This window comes from Callorhinchus milii, unplaced genomic scaffold (assembly GCF_018977255.1).
Source record: "Callorhinchus milii isolate IMCB2004 unplaced genomic scaffold, IMCB_Cmil_1.0 Scaffold4, whole genome shotgun sequence".
Classification (NCBI taxonomy): domain Eukaryota; kingdom Metazoa; phylum Chordata; class Chondrichthyes; order Chimaeriformes; family Callorhinchidae; genus Callorhinchus; species Callorhinchus milii.
In genome coordinates, this window is record NW_024704745.1 from 21,628,687 (window position 1) to 21,639,326 (window position 10,640).

Genomic DNA, 10,640 nt, shown 5'->3' on the forward strand with positions numbered 1-10,640 from the left:
TAACATACAATGGAAAAACTGAGACAGTTACATTATAAAACAACTTGAATTTGCACAGAACCTTTCACTTAAAAGAATGTCTCAAAGCACCTGACAGTGGTTTACTTTCATGCTTTATCACATATAGCTGGGAAATAAGAGATTTAAAGCTGTTGACTAAAGGCTCACAGTCAAAAAGATATGGAGTTAGGTTTCCATTCCAAGAAGTGAGGAAGTTCCAGAGGAGAGGGTAGCTGAAAGCTTGGCTTCATCTTCTGATATATTGGGCATTATTAAATGGCACCTCCAACAATACAGTGCTCCTCCAGTACTGTACTGGAATGTAAGCCTGAACTATGAGCTCAAGTCTCAAATGCATGGATAAGAGTTATTGCAGCAGTGGGTGAGGTAGGGGCAAAAGTGAGCAATGTTCTGGAGGTGGAAGGAGGCAGTCTTAGTTGTGTAGCAGATGCTGGTATTGAAACCCAGTTCATATAATAATAATCCCTGCATTTGATATAGCGCTTTTCACATCTACTAGACATCTCAGAGAATATACTGTAAAGTGAATTTACTGTACACTTGTGGGTGAACGCAGCAGTCAATTGCGCACAGCAGTGTCCCACAAATGACCAATTTATTAATGCATTTTTTTCTTGAAGGATTATTATCAGGCATTTGGAATAAGGAAACTTGTCCAAGGTTTTGCCCTACTGGGAATTGAACCCAGGTCTCGCACTTGCAAGGCAAGTGCTCTAACCACTGAGCTACAGGACTCCAGGACAGAATATAAAGTAGGAGCTCAAGATATTTAAAGGGAGAAATTAAATGATTAAGATTACTACAGGTATGTTGTTTTAAGAACAAATTCTGATCGTGGAATAAATGAGCTGAGATGTTATAACTGTCCAATGAAAGAATAACAACAACAAATTGCATTTATATAGTGCTTTTCATATCGGGAGGACACTGAAGGTGTCCCAAGGCACTAAATGTGCTAAAAGTAATTGCATTCAGTTTATATAGCGAAACAGCAAGGAATAATATGTAATGATTGAAAGTTAGCTGGAATTATTACAGTAACTCAGTGTACCTTTACAGTGCCCTAAAAGCGCTGCATAGCAGAACCTAATTACTTACAGTATCTGCGTACTGTGAGATATCTGAAATGGATACAGTAAACAGAATGGAGACCTGATATAGCTACATTAATTGTATATGTGTTACAGTTGAGTTTGTTATCAGTGCTATTAGCTACAGTAACTGTAAACAACGAGAGCTTGAATACTTATGGAAAGAGGTAAATTAGTTACAGTATCTATCCTTCGAGACTTAAAATACTTGATAGTAAGAGCTCTACATTATGAACAGCCAATTAATTTGAAAATGTGGAGATAAAGTTGGATGAGAAGGGGATGTGAATCAGGTTATCAGGAGACAGACTCCACATATCTTTAAAATAGTAATAGAAATAAAAATAAAATTGTGTATAATATAGAATTTTGTTGATGTGGGCTAAAAGCAAATCTGTCTTATTGTATAAATTGTAAATTTACAATTTTACAATAATTTAAATAAATTATTAATAATTTAAATAAGGTAAATTGTGTCTTATTGGGGTAGAACATGTCTGAATTGCAGGGCAAATCTTTAACTTTTTTAATATCTATGTAATCCAACAGCATCTGATTAATAATAATAATCATCCTTGCATTTGATATAACAACCTTTCATGTCGGGAGGATGTCTCAAAGCCTTTCCCTTTTTTCCGTAAAGTGTAATGGCTATGTATTTTGAAGGCAAGCACAGCAGCCAATTTGCACACAACAATATTACACAAACAGTCCCGAAGTGAATGACCAGTTTTATCTGAAGAATTGTTGACCAGGACACTGGGAAACTCCCTTCTCTTTTCAAATAGTACCATGGGATGTACAAACAGACCCAGTTTAACACCTCATATCAATACAGTACACCAAACTAATAAAAATAAATTATGTAGAATTATTAGAATACCTGTGTAATGGAGTGGACTGAAAGAATTACACTAATGACAGTGAGAGTTACAATGGTTAGAAATAGGAGGCAAGTCAGTAAATCTAGTGACTATATGTAAAATAAATGGCATTTCATTATCCATTCATTTCACTATGTATCTCACATTCCAGATGTACTCTCTCTCACATATCCTTATACTTTCTTACCATATCTATTGTCCTTCAGTAATATGTTACCTTTGATATGCTGAGCATAGCTGAACTAGAATATAATTATATGATTGGGATCTTCACTAAGATGATGTTGTTTGCTATTCTTCAACCCCATCTCTGCTGCTTGGAGCCACCTGTATCTGAAGTGGTTTGGTTTCAGATGAATGGTTTGATAATCTTGGCCTCACAACAACTGGATACATTGGTTGTGAAGTTGCAGAGCATCTCTCAGCATTTTGGGCAAGCTATCCTGGAGTTGTGAACTGATATTGGGTTAGGTGTTAGGGGCATCCAGTACCTTGCCCAAGTGACCCTTCTTCATGTGTGAGCCTTTGCTGTGAATGTTAGGAGGCTGTCTGACCATGAAATCATCACAGCTGCCCTCAATCAATGTCTTCCCCCTCCCACCCACACAAACACATTCATCAGCAGAAGTCACAGGATAGTTATCAAGTGAACGAACCCTACGTAATTTTCTCCATGTAACCCAAAGGCACCAACATAGGCACAGACTACAATTTGTCAGGGATCCTTCGGAAAAAATGATATATCTGGAACCATGGGCTGGGATGGGAAGTACTGGGGCTGAATCAGAACAGGTCCAGTGGAAATAGAAATGGGGTGGGGGCAGTGGGTCCACCTGGAATGAAGCAGAGAGCTTCATTGGGATGTCATTCTGACGTGAAGGGCGCTATGCAAGTGTAATTTGTTATTATTGTCGAAGAGGTTCCAGTTCCTACCAATTAAATATTGCTCTGTACATTTGCCGGGTCAAACACTGAGTGGTGTTGAATGTATGTGTGGGGCGCGGGCGGGGGGGGGGGGGGGGCTTGGGTTGGTGTTTACACCTCTGAGCACAGAGGCTATCAATAACACAGCATTGCCCTGGCTACGATCAAACCTATAGTTTGGATCAAACCTGGGACTTTTTTGGACTGTGTGCCTCGTTCTATGTGTTGATGCTAAAGTAGCAAAACAGCTTTTCAGCTTTACTGGTAAGGAGTCCTATATTCCTTTCTCTCTAAGGCCATTGGCATAAACCCTGCATAATAATAATAATAATAATAATCCTTGCATTTGATATAGCGCTTTTCACATCGGGAGGACGTCCCAAAGCGCTTCACAGAACACACTGTAATGTGAATTAACTGTATATTTGTGGGCGAACGTGGCAGCCAATTGCGCACAGCAACGTCCCACAAACAGTCGTAGATTGAAAATGACCAATTTATTATTGTTGTTGGTTTTGGAGGGATTATTATTAGGCTCTGTGTGGAGTAAGGAAACTTGCCCAAGGTTTCGCCCTCTGCCTGGAATTGAACTCAGGTCTCTCGCTTGCAAAGCGAGTGCTCTAACCACTGAGCTACAGGACTCCACATCTGGCAGGGAAGGGACATGAGGAAGGTTGAAAATGCCAACAATAGCGTATTGATATTCCTCCAAGATCTGGTGTCCATTCATCACTGACAACAGAAGTAACAGCCCCCACATCCATGCAGGTCAATTAAAAAACAGCAGTTGAAGCAGTTGTCTCATTATATATGGTGCCTTGCCATGTATATCAGGCCATTTTCAACTGTGGAATGCCCCAAATTTCATAAAGTCTTAGCCTGAAAGACCATTATGTCTTAATGTTTACATTGCCTAGAAAGGTGAAAAAGTCCCAAATTCAGTCATACTAAGGAGGCATTCTTTCTGTAATTTTTTTAAAAAAACAAATTACATTTGTTATGGCACTTTTTATGTCAGGTGGACGTCCAAAGCCACTGGACAATCAAATTTTTTTGAACAAAACTGTCCTAGGGGCTAAGACTAGGGGAAATTTCAGGCCATAGAGCTGGATAACTGCTTGAACCCCAGAGATCTCTTTTATTGAAAGCTATTAAACTAACCAGTTTGTGTCTCTGATGCCCATTCATTTACAGCTGGTAACAGCAGCAACTTCCTCTTTTAGTTTTCAGATTACAGGGAATTGATTCCCACGGCGAAAGGTACCATAAATAACTTCAGACTTAGTTCTGCAAATGGTTTGTATTGTTGGTTTTGTTTTTGTAAAGATGCCATCAAAAAACTGTACAAATAAAAAGTGTTATGAATTTCACCCCAAAAACCGCAATGGCATTTCTATAATACTTCTTTCTACACCAACAAACTCAACGCTAGGAATCACTGTAGGATGGAAGCTTTGTGTGCATCTCAATCTATGCATCTTCTGAGTTTATTATCAGGTATGAATATTCATTTTCCTTACCATATAGAGTCGCAAAGACATTCTGCACTCTGTTCATTTAGCTTTATCACCTAAAGCTGCACAACTATTTATATTTAGTTATGCAGAATGCCTACATATTTTGTATACAAATCCACAGTCACTACACTTTGTGAAGTTCTTTTGAGATATTTTGACATGAAAAGGCGCTGGATTAAATGCAAGGATATAATTTACGATTATGTAAAACAGGAACAACTGAACGTTATAAGCATTGCCTTGGGTTCTGTTCAATAGGTCAGAATCAGATCCTGTTCCCCATTTATTAATCTTCTGAAGGGGGAGGGGTTAAACTAAGTTTCATAAAATAAACTTCTAACTTCTCTCACTCCCCACCCTTTGTTTTTTCTCTCTACAATTATCAGCATAGCTTCAGTGAACTTTATATATATATAGTCCAGGCCAATATAAAATTCACTTTGTATTTTAAAAAGGGTTTTCTATTTAACTCTGCTTGCTCCTTTATAACACTCTACATAAAGGCATCTTTTGTTGTTTGTAAGTAAACCTTTATGCAATAGTCCTGTTTGGAACACTGTGAGATGATATTCCACCAGGGCTACTTTTATCTTGTTCATCAAATGATCCAGCTGAAATTACCATACTTATTCACAGTCTCCATGTGTGAATGCCAGCTGACACTGGGTGTGAACTCCAGTTTTTGTCAAGTCCAGTGCTGGAACTACTAGAACATAAAGTGTGCCTGTGTGTGTGTCTGTGGGGGAGGGGTTGTATAGCAGTTGTATTATGCTCTGTGTATTTAACATTTTTGAAACAGATTTCCTCATTTTGGTAAATATTGCTCTCACTGAGATATGGTTATATTTTCATTGCATTTTCTGGCTATTTTACGTTTCAGTAAACTCTCGTTTACAGTAGTTACTTGAGACCAGTTAAAGAGCATATTTCAGTACAATGAAAGATTGTTACTATAAAGGCAGTATTAACCATTGTGAATTATTACTGGTATTGTAGTAGGTATTGGATTCACTAATACTGTATTATGCTTTGCTATGAGGTTTTCAAAATATTGTGAAACATATGCAGAAACATGATGCCTCACATTGTTCCAAGGCAGCACCTGAGGCATTGACAAACTCCAGAGAGCAGGGGAGACTTTCAAGCCACAGTAGAGTCAGACTGATCAATAATTATATAGTTTATTCAGAAGTGCAAATCATTTATAAAAGTCTCTTTTCTTCAGGACACGCAACTTGCATTTAAATAGCTTCCTTCATATAGGATAATGTCTCTGAGCGTTTTACAGGGAGGAAAGGGAGGCAAGTGTGAATGCAGGTGGGGAGGTAGGTTTTTACAGGATTTAAAGAACTGATAGAGAGAGAATGAGATGGAATTGTAGAGCGAGGTTTCAGAGGCAGGGGTGTAGTAGCTGAACAAAAACGAGGAGGTCCATAAGGACTCAGAAAGTAATTGCGCCTTAAGTGTTGATGATGAGCCATATAGACCACAAGCATTCACAGTTCAGAAATATCTTACCTTTATTTTAACCTGGTTGATCAGCAGAAGGACACTAAACTAGCCTCCCCATAGTCAGGAAAGGAATAGATCAGTCAAGATTTATTTTGGTCAGCCAGGTGTCTGACATATACAGATATTCCCTGTGAGCTTTCTGGTGGGCATTAGCATTGACATTGAGGCATTGACAAACTCCAGAGAGCAGGGGAGACTTTCAAGCCACAGTAGAGTCAGACTGATCAATAATTATATAGCTTTGCATGAAATGCGTGAGAGCATTGCTGCCTTCTTCCTATCTGCAGTTCGGACACATATCTCGTTCCATTGAATGACAGTTCCACCAATTGGTATGGATATTGAGCAGCAGCTGCTTATCTCTCTGCAAAACTACTCAGGGTGGATTTCAAACCCTAGATAATAATAATAATCCTTGCATTTGATATAGTGCCTTATCATGCCTTTGAGACGTCCCAAAGTGCTTCACAGGATATACTGTAAAGTGAATTGACTGTAAATTTTGTGGGCAAAACGTGGCTGCCAATTGCAGACAGCAGTGTCCCACAAACAGTTGTGGATTGAATGACCAATTTATTATTATTATTATTTTGAAGGAATTATTACCCCCAGAAAAGCGATCTGACAATCGACTAATCACTGGGTTCCTACTTACTGTTAGGTTGATGGAGGCGTGTGGAGAAAGGAAACTTGCCCAACATTTCACCCTGCTGGGAATATGAATGTGTGTTCACAAACTTGACTCCAGGTAACACCTTCCAACAGTTGTCGCCCAAGCCTCAGCGTTTCACCTCAGCCATCTGATGGACATCTGGCTTTAGCATGGTGGGAGGACCTATACAGGACAACTTGTAATATGTCTGTCACCTTGATGTTCTCGAGGTCCAACTCCAATTCCAGGTTTACTCAGCACCGGCTGCTTAATCCAGACCATTGTGTAAGGGGCCTTGGCAAATGGATGTGCCCACTATGAAGCAGACTCTACCTCCACGGTGCTCACCAACAGATCAGTGTGACTGGAGCCCTATCTCCAGGCTGCTTCCTGTGTTTGCCACAAATTCGCCTCACTGCTTGATCCTGGACTTTGCAAATGGGCTGGAAGAAGCATTTCTGCTGTTTCCCCATGAGCTCAGAACCATAAAGGAGAACTATTTGCATACATGTCTTATATGCCACAAGCTTGATAGAGTGTTACTATCCTTGAAGAGAGACGAGCAAGACCAGAGTGCTCTTTGCCCCTCTCTGTGCGGTCTTTCAGGACAGTTTCCAAGCAAAAGCTGGTATCCACCACAGCCCTGAGGTACTGATAAGAAACAACAATTGGGACTGATCCCCTTGTATCTTCCAATCAATAAGTTCATTACTTTCTGTTGAGCCACACAGAATCATGATTCTTCGTTCTGGGGCACCCAGAAACCTTCAGTCAAAGTTTCAGTTTTTGATTGCAATCGTCCTGAAAACAATATGTATGTTTATGTATGTTAAGGAAATAGGTTTAGGTTTGACTGTGATATTTCCTATGATCAAATACCCTGGCATCCACTTCCTAGGCTCACAGATAAAGAATGGTTATTTGGACACAATAGAACTGTATCCCACTGGTTCGTAAATAAACAAAGAGAACAAAGTAACTACAGTACTACTGTTGATGGGTTCATCCTCACACACTATAGCGAGCATCCAAATATGCACGACTCCAGCTCTATTTCATGTACTCTAGTTAACACTCTGCAATACAAGTCTGTATTGTGAAGTACAATTTTCTCCCAACTAAGTTGTTACAAAGTAATGTAAAAACCAACAGAAAGTAGTGCTGTGTTGCCATGATGTAACAGTACTTACATGCTTTTTTTAACGAAGTTGTGTTAAAGACACGTTTTCCATCATATTTAAGAATTTCAACAATGTTTCATGGGAAATGGGCAAAATATCCAAAATACACCTTCAAAGTGTATTGTGAAGAGGGCATGCTAAGATATAAAACAAACTACATTAGTACATGTTAACAAATATTGTTTTAAGTGTGTTTTTTCCTGCAATGATTTGCTAGCAAGCATGGCCCCCTTAAACTTTCCAGTCAGTACCCGATTACCTTTGATCCATTTGCACCTCTACCTTGTCAGGAAGTAAGTAAACAGAATAACTAGGTTTACCTAGGTTAGATAAAAATCAGCAAACATCATTATTCATTAGTGTTTGCAATGCTCCACAATCGGGTGCAAAGAACTTCTAAATGATAACATAAATTTTTTTGTACGACACCACAGATGAAGAAAAGATGTATTAAAACACACCTGGAGTCTTCGAATCAACCTGTGGTGGGGTCAAAAGTGAGAAAGGGGGAATGAGCCAAAATATTTGTTGTGTGAGTTACTCACCGATGGTTGTCTGAAATGCACGCTTTCCTTGAAACAGCAAAGGAGTCCCAGGTACCTGTGATGTTTGTTGATTTGGTTTGGTTTTGTATCCCTTAATTCTGAAAATTGTTGTTGAAATAAATTCAAAATAATCAGTGATATTTTCCAACGAAAATCAGAAGGATAAAAATCAATTTCTTTGAATCTAGGTACAATCCAGCACCGAACTATGATCATCTTAGATCAATATCTTGACTAGATGATGGAGCTCTTGAATACTACAGTGAATAATACTTGTATTTACAACTACTTTGCTGAAACATTCTTAGATTAAATCATTTAATTAACACATGCTATTTTCCTGAACATTCAATTTAATCTATTGCTTTGTTTTATAGAATTCAAAGTTTTATCATTTTCAACAGTAGGAATTTTTGAAAAAATACAATGGGAACAAATTGTAGTTTCATTAAAATGCCTTGTGTTGCATTCATTTTTAAAAACTAAGATCTGGTGAAATCAATTAAATATTTAAATGTTTTGCTTTAACAATTCCAATGAAATGAGATTTGACGGGTTTTGAGCTACAATGGTACAGAACCCCTGACATGGTTACATAATGCAGTTAAAATGAATGCACACCAGTGACATATACTGGATATTCAATTAACTGCTATGGATAGCTTTAATCGGGAAATTAAGTAAAAGTCATTTTTACGAAACTGAATGAAGGATATTACTGTTTGCATTAAACAGTTTTGTTGCTTCCTTCCCCATGTAAACACTATAAAATTACATTGACGGCTGTGTGCTTTCTGTAGATCGCCAGAAGCAGTCATAATTTTGGACAAGAGGTTTCTTTCAAATTAAGAATTCTGCATATTTGCATTTCTCTGAATTAAAAGTTCTGTTTAGCTGAGCATTTAGAACTGTTGTTACCTTGTAAGTTGTTGAACATTCTAGGTTTCAAGCACAGCAGTTTTAATTACTTGCCATGTGCAATTGGCTGTTCTGGATCATTCAGTTTAAAATGAAGACTGATGTTGCTCCTCAGAATAGGCATTGGATGAGGTGGCCTTCTGGTGAACTGTGCACTGCGTCTAAATTAAAAGGAAGCCTGCAGGTTGCTTAGGTTCAAGTTTAAATAAAAATATTGAATTTTGGCTATAACTTCTCAATCTATGAATTGAGTAAAACTCTCCTCAGTCAGTTATTTTCATCATGATGTTCAGTTACCTTTGCACTGGCAATCAAACCATCTATATGTTCAGATAATAAAAAAACATATTTAAAATGCTAAAGATTAGACAATCTATGTCATAAACCAGTATTTACAGATAATAAATCCGAAAGACATCAAATTTCAAAAGGGTTATGAAATGACAGTATTTCCACTGTTTTGCAATAATTTCATAATTGTAAGAAGTGTAAGAGGTCAGAAATAATAGTAATCCACATATTTGATATGTGCCTAAGGTTATATCCCCTCTCTCCCTGGCTTGGCATTGAACTCCATCACTTTAGCACTCTAACATACTACCCTGCGTGAAGTGCACTACATAAATGCAAGTAGTTGCACGGCCGGAGGACGTCTCAAAGTGCTTCAGCAGGATTTACTGTACTTTTATTAGGAATATGGCATGCATTTCCACAAGTGGCTAGTGCAGGCAAACTATGCCATTTTAAAGACGACCACCTGAAGAAAGATCTAAAAGGTGTGAAGAAAAACAGAGATATGGGATTAGAGTAGATAGGTCCACATGGGACAGGTACTTGTTCTGATGAAATTCCTATGGAAAATCATGACTGCAGCAAGGATGAATGATTTAACTGTGTGCCATCCAATGTAATATTTCTAATTATAATAGTGACAGCTATGTTTTCTAGATTGGCAGGTATATTGAATGAAAGATCACAATATATAAAGTGGGAATAATAACAAAGTTGAAAAAAGGTTAGATATATTTTAAATGATTATTTATCCCAACGGTTATGTGCTTTAAAAGGTTCATGTAGTGTCTTGGTGAAAGGAAGCATCAACCTACATCAAAATCCATACAAAAACATAGAGCAGTTTTTTGGCTTGTCCACATTCTCACATACATTTTTCTAAGAGGTCAACTGCACATCGGATTTCTATTTTATTTTCCTAAACACAGATTAGATGTTAAATCTAAGATCTTGTCATTGCTGATAATTTGAACATATTGGGAGTATTTTGGTTTGAAACCCAAATTATGGCTCATCTCTAGTCTTAAATGTCACAAATGTCACTTTGAGCCTGATGGCCACCTTGCTTCACAGCGGAAGCGAGTTCAACAAAGTGAAAATAAG